At 46.9% G+C, this 16,951-nt stretch overlaps 1 protein-coding gene across 1 annotated transcript in view; it reads left to right on the top strand.

Annotated features, from left to right (window-relative positions):
- The first annotated feature begins 1,679 nt into the window (after positions 1–1,679).
- LOC135916904 (cell adhesion molecule Dscam1-like) overlaps positions 1,680–16,951 on the top strand; it is a 257,332-nt gene continuing 242,060 nt past the window's right edge. Inside the window, exon 1 of the mRNA XM_065450351.2 lies at positions 1,680–1,803. The gene's annotated coding sequence lies outside the window, so the exon portion shown is untranslated. The remainder of the gene's footprint in view (positions 1,804–16,951) is intronic.

Here is a 16,951-nt window from a genome sequence, read left to right on the forward strand (position 1 = left end):
GACCGGGCCATGAAACGTGAAACGCAGAAATGTTACCAATAGACAAACACTGAATCGATTTGAATGAAATTTGTAGCACTTGACAGAGAAAGCTATATTTTACTGGCTGCAACAAGTAAAATTATGATTTGGGGACTCAAATGTTCTACACGTTTGCCGAAATTGGGCAACGTTAAAACAATTAACTGAAGCATGAAGTTTAGAAATCCGTAACTCGGTACGGAAAAACAGATATCACCATTCCATGAACTGCATTGTTTAGAACATGTAAAGCAGACGAATGTGATATAAGAGTTTACATCTTACGTGAACTTGTTACAATGTTTACGAATGTTCTGTGAAAGTCCTTCTTACAACTAAAGAAGTGATATATTACACAGTACCGTTTAACAAATCTCTTGTGTCCCCTTGAGATGACTCTTTAGCGCAGCTTACACAATTGTGATATCGATTTTTGCATTGTTCAGTTACAGAGTCGCTAACCTAATACATAAAAAAATATGGCCTAAACAAATCTGCTTTCCACAGTAACTAAGTTTTTAACTTCTTTATTTTAAATGTAACACACCTAATCAAACTCGGTGCAGTGGATACGGTGCAAGATGGTTTGTCCATTTTTATGTATTTAGGTAGGAGCTTCTGTGGTTAAAAAAAAAAAAGAAAGCTTTCTCCAAAGCACAGTCGGGTAGAGAACTAACCCTTCCTGAAAGAAAGGGAAATCAACTAAAGAAAACGCGAGGAGATAAGCGGGCCACGCGTTCTAGCTACCTGAAAAGGAGAGAAGCGGCAGGCGTCACTACCGACCAACGTGTCACGAACACTGGCGGCTAATACGATCGGGAGCCGAACGGCACCAACGCCGGTGCGGGCGAGCGAACAAATGCGAGCGCGCGTGCGTGCATTCGGGACGGCGCCTCCGGCGCCCCCTGGCTCGAACTCGGGGCTCCGGAGCTCGGGCTCTTCGATTCCCGCGCCGCCGACGCTCATTCGGCAGCCGCACTACGAAGCCGCCGCACCGACTGGGCCAGGCGGAGCGAGATTCTGCAACGCCGTCAGCTGCACCTGGCCTTGTCCCACGCTCGCCTTACTCCGGCAGGACCGTAACCAAGTTCGCTGCTACGTTGCGTTAGCCAACAGGATCCTCAAAAAAGAAAACTTTCTAGAGTCCGCCGCGTACGCTGAAGCTGAGAAGTATTGCCGAAGCTTTGGAAAGTTAACGACGACGTGACAGAGGCTCGGCTTCAGAAAATCAAACGTCGTCTGCTAGTCGTCTGCTGAACGCTATAAGAAACATATCGACTATAGCCAAGCGAAGTGTGTTGACGACTCGAGAGAGATTGCTCCCGCCTACTGCCTGACATTCGCTTAACCCAAATAAACGGAAAGTTTGTGCTGTTCGCTACTTAGAAGGCTTCAAGCTTTAGTTTTCTACCCAAGGGAGCAGTCGCCGCCACCTCTGAACTTTGGTACGGCGTTTCTCGCACTGCATCCTTCTACGACTTGCGCCAAGAGTTCTTCAAGGCGTTCGCGAGGAACTTCGCGCCTTTGGTTGCGCCGTTTTTGTTCAATCATACAGACCTGAATCGGAAAGGCGTCAGCACAGTCGCTGTGTGCGTGTGTAAAAGGGAAGGCGCCGCGATTATTTGCTCTAGAAGTCGCTTCGGAGAAAAAGCGTTGACTTGGAGTTCGCTGACCTTTCCGTGCGAGCGGACGGTGAAACTTGACTGGTGAGAGCTATATTTTTCCACCTCAAGTGCCAGTCACGCCACCGCAAGACATCGTGTCACTTCGACATACACATAGGTGAGTAATGTGATATGTATTCTTTATAAGTTACACGTGCGCCTTGCTTAATTATCTTCTGACTGTTCGTGTAATTATTATTCGTGCGAATAAAACAAAGTATCACCGTCGTTTAAAGCTAACGCAGTGTTCTGCGGACTTGACATGAACCGAAAAATGACGGTGTTATGTGCTTTTACGCGTTGTTTCGAAATTAACGAGATGCTATGATACAGCGTCGATGGCCCACGAAAGCTTTCGCGCAGTCTTGAACACGTAGCTGTTTCGCGAATCTCAAAGTCAGCGATGTGCCTCAATGGCTCGTTGGCAGAAGCGCCCTATTAGTGAAACAATGGTGGCGGGTTCGATTACCAGCCACGGTGGCCGTATGACGGTGGATGTGGAATGACACACACAAAAAAAGAGACACTCGTTTCTGTACCATTAAGCGAACGTTAAATACCACTAGGCGGTCAGGATTAATTCGGAGCCTACCAATGCGGCGCATCGAACGAATGAATAATTCAATCGAAGCCAACCTCGCATAGTAAGCAATAGTCTTCGCCCATACATCAGTCAGGGAGATGAGTAAAAGTTAACCCAAACCATCCGAGTCGTCTATCGGGCTGTTAACCTTATAGGCAACTGGGCATGAAGCGTAAACCTCAGAAGGGAAACGATCAATTGCGAGTCGAGCCTTGAACATCTTTGTTTTAGCAACGATGCCGGCGTTTCACCGAGTTATTCTCAGGGTTCTTGTCTATGGCGTGACGTGGTCGAAGGAGCTCGCGAACCGCGAGCAGAATTATGAAGCGCGCACAAAAATGCTCGCAGAAAGAAAATGAAATATCAGAAGACGGTTCGTGGGTCCTTATTAGATGCAGAAGAGGTCCGTAATGTTATCAGCATGTCTCGCTGTTCAGAAGGGGCAGATCGAAGTTAACGGAAGGATAAAAAAGAAAAAAAAAGAGGGGAATGGGAGTGATGAACAAGCGCGCGCCAGAAAGAGTCAAGTTGTGCTCAAGAGCCCGGACTGGTGGAAGGAAAAGAGAAGCGCTTTATTCGCTTCGTAGACATTGCATTTCGTGCCTCGCAGTCCAAGATGACTCAAGTTAGCGTCGGGCACAAGTATATATTTTCTTTTACCGAAAGCATTTCCTCTGCATCGAAGAACGAAGTGGCTTAATTACTTTTGGCATTCGCACCACCCGTGTTCTGTGGCCTCTGTGGCCACTGTGGAGGCGAACTCAATCGCCCAATTTCTTGTATAGTGTGTCGGTTGCTCGATAGACCTTCAGATAACTTGTGTAGGATCCGAGAAATGCTGAACTGGGAGCTCGAATCCATGCCTTAGCGGAGGGTCACAACAAGCAGTGGATCACGTGTTAGGCATTTGCTTATGGTAGAAAGAAAACTGAAGAAAAAGAAGAAAGAGCTTCGTGGATGTTAAAAAAGGTGCCGACGTCGTTTTACTTAGCATGTTGGTTGCGTGTAGCGAGGTGCAAACTCGCTACGCGCAGAGAGTAGCGTTACTCGCTAGAGAATGACTCTTGTTTTTCGTGTTGAGATGTTTCACTCTGAGCGTCGCACAGCGGTCATATCTTAACGAGGGTGCTTCCAAAATTAACGACCAGTTCATTGTAGTCACTAGAACTCCGCACCGGATTGATGCTCACTTTCTCGCGAATAAGCAGGCAGTCATATAAAGGTAAGGACGAACAAGTTTGTTCCAAGATGGTCCCTAATGAACGAAATATTTTATACGAAAAATGGGCTGAAGAACTTTCATAGCCCTTATCGACAAGCTGGTTTGTATAGCATCATAGCCTGCTAGATCACAAATACTCGCGCGCACAGCGACTTGAAAGACGAAAAGTTAGACCCGTGCATGCGATGTCAAAAAAAAAAAGAAAAGATACACGGCGTAAAGCACAAGCATACAGAAAGCGTCCACTTCTGCGGGGGTCCAATGAACACACACTCACTATTCTTGAATGTAGAAAGGTGAAAGGTCAAAACATACTTTGGAAATCATGCACAAGAAGCAGCTCATTTGTCGAGCAACCTGACGGGCGGCAATGCGTGAGGACTGCGTGCATAACGTCACTGCAAAGCTGCTTTTCAGGCAGCTCAGTCGACGCAATGTTCACTAAGTTAGCAAATTTATTTATTTATTTATTTATTTATTTATTTATTTATTTATTTATTTATTTATTTATTTATTTATTTATTTATTTATTTATCTGAATTGAATGTGTTGGCAACAAGTTCATTGTGTCACCGGATTCTGCGCAACGTTAAATGAACAAAACATGATGAATGCCGAAGTGAAACTGTCAAGCTATTCAGTACTCAGAATCCAAACGCGGGCAAGCAATTGCGAAACGAAAAAAAAGGAAGGAAACAAAACATCTGTCACATCTCTCACAGTCTGATCACAGTCCTGTAATACTTTTAGCATAGCATACTTTTAGCATTGAAGTACTAAATCTTACGAAAATATTTAATGCCTCTGGCCTGACGTATGGATTGTGTAGAAATGACACGCTGCTTAGTAATATCTCGCGCGTAGTCAGATTGCTTTTTCTTGCTCTTGCCATGGCAGTACATTTTTTTTTTTTGAATTAGGGAACGGCTATTTCGGAAAATTGGGCTGCCGTGGCAAGAGCAAGAAACAGCAATCAGACTACGTGCGAAGGCCCCTTACAGTGTGGACGTATCTATCTGAATTACTGTTCCTCAGGAAGTTTACGAATAACGCATCGAAAGCAACAAACAAAAGTGCTCCCATAACGAGCCGAAGTCATCTACGTACGATATATATAGGTGGTGTTGACACTCCACGAAAAAATTGGCAGCGCACAGCGCCACGTTATTCAAATCTCCTGCTGCACGCCGTTCGCTGTCATTAGATTCCTGCGAGTGGAAGAACCGAAACCCCGTGACCTTCATGAGACTACAATACAAGGACATGGAGACGCCTGTATTGAAGGTAGACAATTCCGGCAGCGTAGATGTAATAGGAAAATTGTCGGACATTGTCTGTAACGCTTTGGCAACCCGATCTGGGTACAGAGTGGTGAAAAAGGTTCGCACCTCGAGTTCTGTGTTTCGTGCGAGGAACCGCCTTTCGTTTTCTTCATACCTGTCGTTGGCGGCGCTCAGCTCGCTTCTTGTTTCTTCAGCCATGCAAAAAAAAAAATATATATATTAGGAAAGGCTAACTAGGCGCTTTGTGACGAAATGTTATTCCGTTTTGATTTTATTTCAATCTCCTGGCGTCGAACTTACGTAACCGCCGACGCAAGCTTCGGGAGTTCACCTGCAGCGTTGTTTGAACAGCCCAATCAAAGGTTCTCCTCGTTTACAAGGGAATACTTTTGTTTGCTTTCAAAGCAAACCGCATTGCTGACTTTGACACGTTCTTCTTACCTAATTGGCTGGCAAGAGGCCAGGAGCGCGCAGAAGTGGAGAGGGTGTCGGTGTGGCCGAGCAAGCCCAGTGAAAGTAAATAACTCGCGACTGAATGCTATGAGAGGGAGATGAGTTCACAGTATGAACGCAGACGCGTATTAAAGCATTCACTGTTCAGTTCGTCACAAGCGGTTATACAGCCAACTTCAGCCAGAGTTTAAAAAAATATGCGAATGCATGGCTGGACAGAACCAAGGCAGTGTTGTTTACCATCGCTTGGAGATACTCAAATTATTTTTTTTCGTTCCGCCTAGTTGGATAGTTATCCCTAATTAATTATTCAACTTCTCAAATACTACAATTAGATGAAAAGTGTCAATGAGAAAATTGTAGGGAGCCATGAAAAACTCCCGATACAGCTTTCTGTTGCTCAATACGTCCTACATAAAGGTGTTTTTCCGAGCTCGATAGGTGCCCGCGAATGCACGCAAAGTGCCTCGAGCGGCCAGTCAAGCGGCAATTCAGCGTGCATATGTGGACTTTATTTACGCTCGGAAAAACACTTTGATGTAGCGCATGTTTAGCAACAGAAAGCTCTATCGGCAGTCTTTCACGTCGCTCTGCAATTTTCTCATTGACACATTTAATCTACTCGTAATGGTTGAGAAGTTGATTGATTAATTAGGGCTAATTATATAATTAGGCGGAATGAAAAAAAACATAATTTGAGTATCTCCAAGCGAAGGCAAACAACATTACCTTGGGTCTGTCCGGCTACCTGGCATCCACATATTTTTAAACTCTGGCTAAAGTTAGCTCGGGCACACTGTATAGGCTGGCGCATCTCAAGAAACACAGCAACGCTTTTCTAGAGTCGCCTAAACGCGACCGCTTGCGTTTCCACACCCAAAGTACATTAACAAAATCACAAGGGGGCAAGGAAAGCGACCTATGTAGGTTCTGTTCACAAACAGGGACACTCACACACATAATGTGGGGATGCGCCTCGCTCCCGTTTTCTCATGCCCCCCGTCAGCAGCGAGAATGACTGCCTGGCTCAGTTCCGGGGACGTCAACCGACAGCTTGAACAGTTGGACTGTTCGGAGAAGGCCAAGCAGCTAGGCCCAAGGCCTTAGTTGAGCCCGATCCCTCAGCTACCTCCCCCCTTTCCCGTTCGCCTTTTCAATAATGTTTACCACTAGCAATGCTTTTGCAACATGGCATATGGCAGACGCGCGAGACCAAGGTACGAGGACGTTGTCTTCTGCTAACGGTCTGTCACCTAATTAAATTGAAGCATTGTGTGATGGGTAATCACACAGAAGGCCTTTTAAGGTTTCTTCTCTGCCAGGTGTGTTACATTTCGCATTGCTAGCTACTCAAATCAGGAATGAATAGCTGTTTTTAAAAGAGACGCGTGCTCGCAGGCGACACCTTAACGTCCCTTCACGTCGAGTAAAACCGGCCAGAAGTTGCGGCCTGAGCTTGTGCTGACTCATTAGGCTGTCACCGAGTGTCAGTGATTTAAGGTTTCCCCTCGCAAGCGGACGCTCCATATTCCGCGACATCGCCGGTCGTTTATGTAAATAGTACGTTAAGGCCGTAAATCTCCGAACTTTCGTCGCTCGCGAGAGAACGTGACTTCGCACGAACAGAGAGTTACGAAGCCGTGCCAGTCACGTAGTCGCGGATTCGGATTCTGCATGTTTCGCTTCGTCATTGAGCTCATACTAAAACATTTTCACATAGTAGCCACTCATTAATTATGCGCCGCATTGTCAGCAAGCGTGTCGCGAACGCGGCGCCACGCTTGATTCATAACTCCTGCGTCTTTAATGCTTTGGCAAAAAAAGAAATTAAGAAAAAAAGAAATCCACGATGCTAATTCGACGCAGTGCGAATCGGTGATTTGCGAAGCATCTTGCAGGCAGCTGACTATCCAGCAGCGTTCCCGGAGGGATAAACGTCTTTGTGTACGTCAAGCATATGTGCGCGTTCGTGTGTGCGTGCGTGTGTGGGGGACGTTAGCGTGCGCCTCATGACAGCCGTATGGATGATGGCGACGACATTATCATAATGTCGACGGCACGAATTTGTGCTCTGCAGCGAATAAAACATTGCGGCCTGTTTCGTTATGACTTGGGCGTACCTCGAAGCTTGCGGCGCTGCTTGATTCACACAGCCGTCATATATATACGCCCCGCCTCGTCACGGCACTGAGGCATTTGACGAGAGAGAGCGTTTCCTCGCCGGTTTGTCCAAGAGAGAGAGAGAGAGAGAGACGCCGGCGACGTTACACAACCGTCGACAGACATGCAATCCTGGCCTAGCTAATTGCACGCTCATGTCCCTCATGCCAACGCGAGTTAGCTCTTTCGGACGTCTGGCGTGTAAAGCTGAAATCGCACGGCGCGTTTTTTCACGACCGAAAACGTACATGCACGCGATGGCACCCCTCGCGGAATGCAAACGCATCGCGGACTCGCCGCTCTCCGTGCTTGATCGCGCTTCGTGCCGCACATCCACGCGCCGCGCCGTTCGACCTGAGCGATGGGCGCCTCGGTTAAAGCGACCTTGTTCGCGATTAATACTGAGGGGCCATTTTGTAAGCTGTCGCCCAGTGGGAAATTCATTTCGGTCGCCGCTGATTGGCTGGAGCTCAACGTGCATCCAAAAGGAAACTGCCTGTGGGGCGCCTGTTTCCTTCTCGCTGCATGGTGCCCCAAGCCCAGTCAATTAGCATTTCAGCAGCAGCTGCCAAAATGGACGTGTCCACTAGGGGGACATTAGACAATTCCATTGCGTACGCTAAAAAATAGCGGGTCGTCACGGCGCATGCGCTGAAGGCTAAACGAAATAGCGGGTATAGCGGTCGTACGGAACGCAAACGAGTTAGCGTTAGCGTTTTTGCGTGGTTTGCGGAGTTTGCGGGAAACATGGCGGCAGTCCCGTCTGCCCGCTTCGAATTGAATTTGGCGTTGCTTTTGTAAAATGCACTTCGTTCGTAGCAAATGATTGTGCAAACGGCTTTCGCTTAGTCTCAGGCCGCTTCGACGACAGAGTATTATGGATAACTTCGTGGTGTTTTCGAGATCGCTTCTAACACCTAACAAAAGAAACGTTCGAGATGTCAGCGCCACTTATCGCTACAGGTGCGAAATTGTCGCAACGACGGCATATGGCCTCGGAGATCCCAAAATATCGTCGGCCAACTAAAATTGTAGAAAACGTGCGCTGCTAGCGAACTTACTGGCGAACGCGCACGCGGTGACGCGACACGCCTGTTTTCTATTTTTTTAATGCGTTCGCATTCTAAAGCAGAAACTGCATTCGCGCGATATCCAAGCGACAGCGACAAGCTATGCGAGAGGCGCAACCTGTCGCGCGGTCGCGTCGCGGCGTGGAGCAACCACGTGACCACGACATCGCGAAAAAGAGTGCAGCGACAGATTTACACTGTCGTCCGAATTAACGCTATCGTGCGCTAGTAAAGAAATCGCAGTCGTACCACGAGGTCGACGTTTTACCACGGCGTATTATATCTGGCGTTAACATGCTGTCATTCCCAGTGGAAGTCTGTGCCGCGCCTCCATTGGGTCGGTATAACGCATAACTATTACAATCTGTTTTTATTCCAAATAGGCCATTAGCCCTCAGTGACAGGTCAAAATGGCTCTGCTCATATGGGCACTACCATAAGGGCGGAGCCCGAACGGACGACATATATGTCACCTTGAAACGTTTAGAGCTCGTCGAAACGTTGGCTCCTGCTTTCATCTTGTTCTCGTTTTGGTCATCGTCTTGAATTTTCGTCTCCCGCATTCCCAATGTCTTACGCAATAAAAAAAAAAGAAATCAGAGTGCGTTCAAAGCGTTGATGTAAAAGTGAAGTTTTGGACTACCGGCATTCGGACGTGCGACATCTGCTTGAGTTCTGCCGGCTACTCCGCAGTGCAAGATATTGGCGTCACTGGAAAGAAACATTATTAGCGCTAGTAGACGAGGACGGAAGGAAGACGTGGACAGAACGATGCGGGGACTTCAAGAAATTCATTCCTTGCAAAAAAAAAAAACATCTATATACAGAATGGACAACGTGAGAAAGAAGGATTCAAAGCCTATTGTTTCAAGGCCAACGTGGGAGCAGTCCGCCTTGGCGTAAGAAGTCGAGCCTCCGGACCTCATTTAAATAAAAGTTTTCACACTCATGCACACACACTATGCACAGTAGTGCCACGCCTGTTCGATAAGTCAAACTGAGTTTTTCGACAAGACTGTTTCTTTATCTACAGCAGGTCGATAGACGAATTGTTTACACAGGTTTCAGCCCTCCGATTCACAGCCTGTGCAATTTCGCGCGCATATTTATCTATTATTATTATTATTATTATTATTATTATTATTATTATTATTATTATTATTATTATTATTATTATTATTATTATTATTATTATTATATGGAAGCATACAAACACACAAAAGAAGCAGGGAGAGAGCAAGCTGACAACTGCCACCGAGAGGGGCACAACGCCTGCCCATTCTTTCGGTAGGAGAGAATGAAAAGAGGAGACGAGGAGGAGAAAGGTAGGAAACACAGAAATAGGAAATAAACAAATGACAGAGACACGGACAAAAGAAACTAGGAAAACGAAAAAAAAATGTATATAAACGAGAGGCCAAATCAGTTTGAAAGGCTCTAGGACGTGGTCGCGTTGAGTAGCACTCCCTCTCGGAAACAGGCAATCGTCAACGGCCGTACACTCGAATTTAATCAGTCCGTATTCATTAATTAGCAGTGCACGCGTCGTGTGATGAATGCGGGACACTCCTATGTAAGGTGTTCAAGTGTCTCAAAGGAGTCACACGACGTACGCGACGGACTGTCCTCCCGTCCTTGACGATACAAGCGTTCCCGCACCAATGTAGAGCTAACTCACTAACATTCACTAACGTTCACTAATTTCACTAACAGTGCTCTGGCCCTACGAGGCAAGCCACGAACACTGGGAGGGAACGAGCCGTTTGCAACACAGTGGTCTGGGTGCTGCTTTAGTAGGTAACGGCGGATTAACACACGGGCGTTGTCAATCATACAAGACATTTCTGGGCAGTCACTCCAGTTGTGAACACAAGTTGAAGAGAGGCGATCAGCTTCTTCATTTCCAGCAATGCCCATGTCCGAAGGCACATCCACTGGGCAACGAGGGACACCCCACGAGAAGTTATTTTGTCGGTGGACTCTATTATGCGACGGAGAATCGGGCGATTCGCATACTTTCTCAACAGCCTGCCAAGGGCAGCACGGGAGTCCTTAAGCATGAAAACCTTCGACGTGCTCATTTCTTCCTTTACGTACTTCAGCGCAACATCAATCGTTGCCAGCTCCGCAGTTGTTGATGAGGATGGATGAGGTATTTGAAACACCATTGTTATGTCAATCGAAGGGCAGAAGAAAGCTGCTGCAGTGCGATGGGCGTCGCTGCTTACCGATGCGTCCGTAACTACATTTAAGATAAGGTCTCTGGGCCTGGCCAGAACCACACAATCACTAAACAAAGAAGTGCAGCCGCATTTCTGACGGTGCGCAGACAGATGGCCGCCATGGTGATTCTTCACACTGAAACGATGCTCTCTTAATCAGTCGGTAAGACATCATGCTGTCTGTCATATTCAAGTGAAGCGTGCATTGCTTCACTTTTATCGGCGTCGGTGTTGCCGTACGAAAAAAAAATTCAAGCCGCGAGAAAATAAAAATTGCTTGTCGGGCTGTGAATTAGAACCAACGACCTCCGGGTTGTGAGGCTGTCGCGCTAACTGATTCAGGCACTATCGTTTTTGTTTTGTTTATTGCATGTAAATATGAATAGTGCAATTCAAAAATTGTTACATTGCATTTGAACACACATGAGAAACAAGTACACACGTGCTGCGCACTCCAATGAAAGTTCAAAAATCGCGCAAACAAACACGGGCGTCCAGATGCGAAATCCATTCAGGAAAGGGATCAAAGGTTGCGACCACAGCACGCGCTTGAGCAGCCTCTTCTCGAAAGACAGACCTTCTCGAGCGAGGTGGCTCGGCATGTCTGTCGATCATTCGGCATCTTTGTAATGAATAAAGTGTTAACACCATAAACAAATCACATGGTGTATTACTGACTGTCTTTTTGAAAGGAAGGAACTGGGTACCATAAGATTTGAGAGCAAGGTTTTTTTTTATAGTTCTTTGTAAAATGTCCCAAAAATGAAATGCGTGACGACAAAGAATAAAGGAATGTTCTGTTGTCTTGGGTTGATTGCAAAGTCTACAATTTCTATTCCAGGGTACATATAGTCCTTTTTCCTGAAGCCAAGTTATAACTGGAAGGGTGCAAGTGTGCAGCTTAAAGACAAATGTTATCGCTGCTGGCGTAATACACATTCCACGGACACAGCAAAGAACATCTTGACCAAATAGAGACAGATACGGCTTTCTATACATAGGTTCAGGGAAAAGGTTATTATGCATAAGTACCATAATTAGCAACGTTCGATCAACGCTAAACAAATATTCTAGAGTGAGTCTGGCTTTTCAAAATGAAATAGTGTCGACAAGTTCTTTTACGAAGCCCCATATCGGCAGTTCTTGAGCAAAGTTTGTTGTGACAAAAATAAAAGGGAGGTGTGAGGCAAAACGTGTTCTATTAACTGTGAGAAGGAATGGATGACGGACGTTTTTAAGGTAAAATAATCGCATGACGGATTGTCGCACAAACAAATGCACTAGATTCGGGCCTCCCTTCCCAAGCCGAAGAGAAAGGTTGTCCTTTCTCATGGCTTCTCATGACGTACGCCAAATAAAACATACAAATATTATATGAAATGCCTCAAGATGGACACGTGAAAAGTGCAAGACCTGCAGAAATTCAATAAACTTAGAAGCAAGAAATATCTTGTATGCCTTAGCTCTCGCAAAAATGGAGAGGTCACTTCCCTGCCAGGTTGTTACCTTTCGACGGACAGTGTTAGCGGGGACGTCCAATGAGATCCACTGTTACGTAAGTTATCGAGAGGCACACCAAGATATCGCACCGGAGACTGATTCCAATGAATATACTGTCGGTTCATCATACGCGCCATTCAAAGCGGCGTTTTTTATATGCGTGTAGAAGTAAATGCAGCGCAAGCTGCGAGCCAATCACAGGCGTCAGATCTCTCCAGAGGAGGAGGAGGGAAAGGGTGCCATCGCGTGTTCGCTCGCATCGCGCCCGTTGTTTCTCGCCAGTTTAGGCTCGGCCGTCGGATGGGGAGGCCACGTTTCGTAAGTTCTGCCGAAGAGCAGGCTGCGTTGCAGGAACAGCAGTGGGAGCGGGCTGTGCGTTCAGCCGATGAACAGGCGGCGTTTCGAGAACGCCGCGGGGAACTCGCTCGACAAAGGAGTTGGCGTCTACGTGTCGACCTCGCCGTGAGTGAGCGCGAAGCCGTGGCGTTACGACAACGAAGAGCCGTGGATACCTAGCTTCGCTTGCACCCTTCTTCACAGTAGTGGAAGGGCGCACTCACATTTATATGCATACTTCTTACTGCAGGACAGCGGCAACTCTCCGCTGCCTCTTCACAATTCACAAAAGGATTTCCGTGCCTTTTGGAGCACCCAACTGCACATTTTCGGCACGGGCCCGTCCTCGTCTGCTGGCGCTAAAAGTATTTTAACGCGACAGCGTTAAGAAGCCCGTGTCGCATAAACTCCGGCGTCGACGTCCCGCGTGTGTGTTTAGAAAAACTTTACTTAAACAAGGGACGATACGAACACCGAGTCACAATCACGCCACAATTACACCAGGACGATAACATGCACAAGCAATGAAGGGTTGCATACAAGGCACGTTCTCCAAGTAGCGTCCGAGTCCTCGCTCACTAACATATAACACAAACGCCATTATGAACTTTGCTCGACGAAAAGAATTCCGAGCGAGCTTCCGAACCGCGTATACCCAACCACTTCTTACCACCCGAGTTGCTCATACCTTGTTTTTCTTGGTTTACAAAATCGTTCCTCGGAATTTTGAGCACGGCAGCCCGCAAACAAATGGAACGAAAACAAAAAACCGACAGCGCATGTCCTTTATGTTAGCTCTTCTCAGACTGAAATATTAAAAGTGGGAAACAATAACACGAGATTGACCCATGCAAGAGGCCGCGTTTCTACCTGGAAGCTCGCTTTCGTGCATAGCGTTCGCAGCCAGCGTTTTCCTGTACACGTTACGGTTACATGAGCCGCAGTTGCCAGGAAGCACGAAAAGCAGTAAGAGGTCTTTGAACACTACCTCTTAAAGGTGAAGCTTAAGCGTCCTCCAAACTTTTTTCCGAGTGCCAACATGCCCAACATACGGCACCGTCACTGAACGTAGTGCGACTATGCGCGTTCCAGTGCGTCTTCATCATTGTGCGTGTGTGCGCGTGTGCGTGCGTGTGTGTGTGTCACATGAACGCAAGTGCATAGGCGCGCAGCGCGAACGCAGCGTTTGTACCCTTTTCATGCTTACATAGTTCCCAGAAGGCTTCCGGCATAGAGAAAGAAAAAAAGTTAAGAGCGGACACTCCCATACACCCCCAGCGGCCCAATCGAACCTAGCGCGCCTGGCGGTTGATGAGAGCAACTGGCCTGCACTTCCTGTTTCGGTTTCGCTGGCGCGAAATTTGGATTACCCCTCGTAACCGACGTTGGGCTGTCGCGGAAGCTTGTCATTTCGGACCACTTTTCGTCACCCAAATGGCAACGATTTTATTTGTCGCTTTGATTTAGCGATTCACTCTTATGTCTAGTTCAATATTTGGTGTGAATTGAGGAAGTGACGCAATTTTTATTTCGATTAAGTTGTAACAGATGGAGATAGAGGTAATCATAATTCAGTACGGCTTTATCCATCGCGCTTGTCTTCTGTGTTTTGGCACAAGCACTCATATGTATCAAAGAGACAGAGTTTCCGCAATGTTTTTATTCCAACTCAAGATAGGCTTTTTCTGGGTTCTGCCGTTGTCAAAGCACCACGACACACAGCAGTAGCTGCCGTAGCTTGGACCGCCAGACGGCATGGCATCAGCACGGTCTGAAAATATCAACAAGTGCACGCTTCATTAATTACCAAAAACATATGTACACGTCATAACTGTACGAGGAAACCGCTTTGAATGAATAGTGAACCGATGCACAATATAAAACCACCGACACATCCTGACCTCTGACCCATATAACCCGGACTTACAAGGATAAATGTTAATACCCCGTACAGTGGTGTTCAAAAGTTCCCAGGCCGCCATCCTATTTAATCCCATGGAGGGCATCGCGGCCTGTGAAGTTTTGGACACCTCTGTACGTACTCAGTATAAGGAGTATATTGGTAGGCAAAATAGCAGTTCACATAAGCGTGATGAAGATACATTCGAAACCTCCAAATACGAGGCCTTTGTTCAAATGCGCGCCACGCCATGCCTACGCGACAATACGTTGTGCAATGTGTTCGCCACGAAAAAATGATAAGGAACCGAAAATTACTAGAATGCGCAGTACTTCCCAACACGGTCGCCGCAATAGGTACATGCAGTAGTCATTGGTGACTTTCCCCACCATTACTTTTCTGTATAAACAATCCGCACGGACGCATACACCAGCGTCCGTCCGTGCGCCGTAGATACACACCTCGCTAAAGTACCAAACGCAATAAGCTATGCTCGCTGTTTATGTCACATGCTATTGTTTGCAAGCAATATCGTTAAAATATTCAGGAGCCCTTACTCTATAAGGGAAACGAGCAAGCAAAACTTGGCTACAGCGTGCCTAACGTCCTGCTTTCTTTATTTAGGTAGCGCCCGTCCCCGGAACGCCGTTTTCGGTCTGAATCAGCGTGGCGTCTTTTATGTTCTTTCCAGCGTTCGTCAGCCTCTAGAACGGGCCAACGAAAAGACCGTCAACCGTGACGCGATCATTTAAACGCGGTTTAGGATTTCAATTTTCTCGAAACCGGAATTTTCCTGAAATGTGCAATTCATGATATTGACCTTAAGCGTTGTCCAGCAGATCAATTCTAATCCGCCAACACGAACTATTTCAATGGAACGCCGATACCGCGGTTATCGCAAACAGCGCTGGGCAAGAACGGTTTACCCTCGCAAACCGAGACGCAGCGTCTCGATGGCGTCTGACAAGCTGCGAGTCGCAGTGCAGTGCACAGCCGTGAACCGGTGCAAGTTAATGGCAGCTTCGCGTCGTTTGATTATTTTCACGGAACGCAACCAACAAAGATTATGCCGTTCTCGGTGGGGATAGCAAGGAAGTACAGCTAGTACAGCTCTCTTGCTACGCGTTTCTTGAGGGGGCATGCTTTTCGCATTGTTCGGGTCTAGCCGCCTCATATAGAGCCGCAAACTGCTTCTTTTAGCGAACCTCGTCGCGCTCACAAGTCAACTACTCCAAGCTTCGCTTAAAAACGTGACTCACCTTTCTCACACACAAGAACACCGCCGCAGCTGACGTTCACGAGACGTTTCCGCTGGCACGCCGCTGATGTCGTTGATTTCTTCTCGATGGACGAATGGTGATTGGTGTTGATGGCAGTACGAATGAAGAACAAAAAGCACGGAAGGTGTCTTCGATAAATTCTTTTTTTATGTATCAGAAACCCGCCAAATGTGGGTGCATAATTATTATTTTGTAAAGCGATTGAGCAGAATTCATTACAACATTTTATTTTTTTGCGCCTGCGTCCCCTGGCGTTTGATGAGAGCATTAGTTCGTTACGTAGCCGTGACGTAGTTCCTGAGGCCAGATTTCTCGGAGTGTCCGTTCTTAGTCTTTTTATTTCTCTATGATAACGGCACAATTCCACCAGGATGATAAAATATACAAGGCACGTTCTCAAAGTAGTATCAGAGTCCTCGCTCACTAACATACAACAACACAGACCCCTGTCTACGCTCAACGACAAAAAGAATTCCGAGCGAAACCACAGAGAAAGCAATTTCAACAAGAGCGGACACTCCCATAGAGCCCAGCGGCCGAATTGACTGTAGCGCACCAAGCGGACGTTGTTGACTCCTTCCGGTTTCGGTTTTGGGCGCGCGCGTTTTGAACACCAGTTGGTACAGGCCATAGAGTTTCATATTAGTATACCTAGAGGCAAATCTGGCGCTGCGATCGTTCAACCATCATGGGAATGATGGGAAGTACAGGCTTCGGATTGGCATTCTGTTGACTGGCGAACTAGTGCACAAGTATTTTTTTAAAAGTTTCGGTTTCGCTCCAAGTGCAATGTTCGACAGTGCAACGCAAAGCTCTCTGCGTTTGTTATGTTGCTCGGAGTGGCGATAGCGCGCTGGGTCAGCGACTGGGACGATGCTTGGGTCGCGGTGTGGCGTCGAAGCCGTGACGAGAAAGCGGCGGCATCGTAAACGTTGAAAGAACATGTTTTGAGCGTTTAGACCTTTGTTTGTTAAGTGTGTTAGGTTGGCACTGTAGCGTTACGTGCTTTATGAAACTTCAGAATAGAACAAAGAAGGCACTACTGATACAAGACATATACAATTGTACTTCTAGTGGCTTGACAATCAAATTTTATTGAGGGCTTCATTATGTGCTCATTGAAATGCGTGTTTTAGGACTTTGAGAACACAAACTTACTTGTGGTAGAAAAGATAGCTGCTTCCTAGCTGTAGTCTAGTGTCGCACAATGGGTACCCGCAAAGCCACGCTGTAACGCTCCGGAAGCGGTACGCCAAT

The sequence above is a fragment of the Dermacentor albipictus genome, chromosome 3, assembly GCF_038994185.2.
Source record: "Dermacentor albipictus isolate Rhodes 1998 colony chromosome 3, USDA_Dalb.pri_finalv2, whole genome shotgun sequence".
NCBI lineage: Eukaryota > Metazoa > Arthropoda > Arachnida > Ixodida > Ixodidae > Dermacentor > Dermacentor albipictus.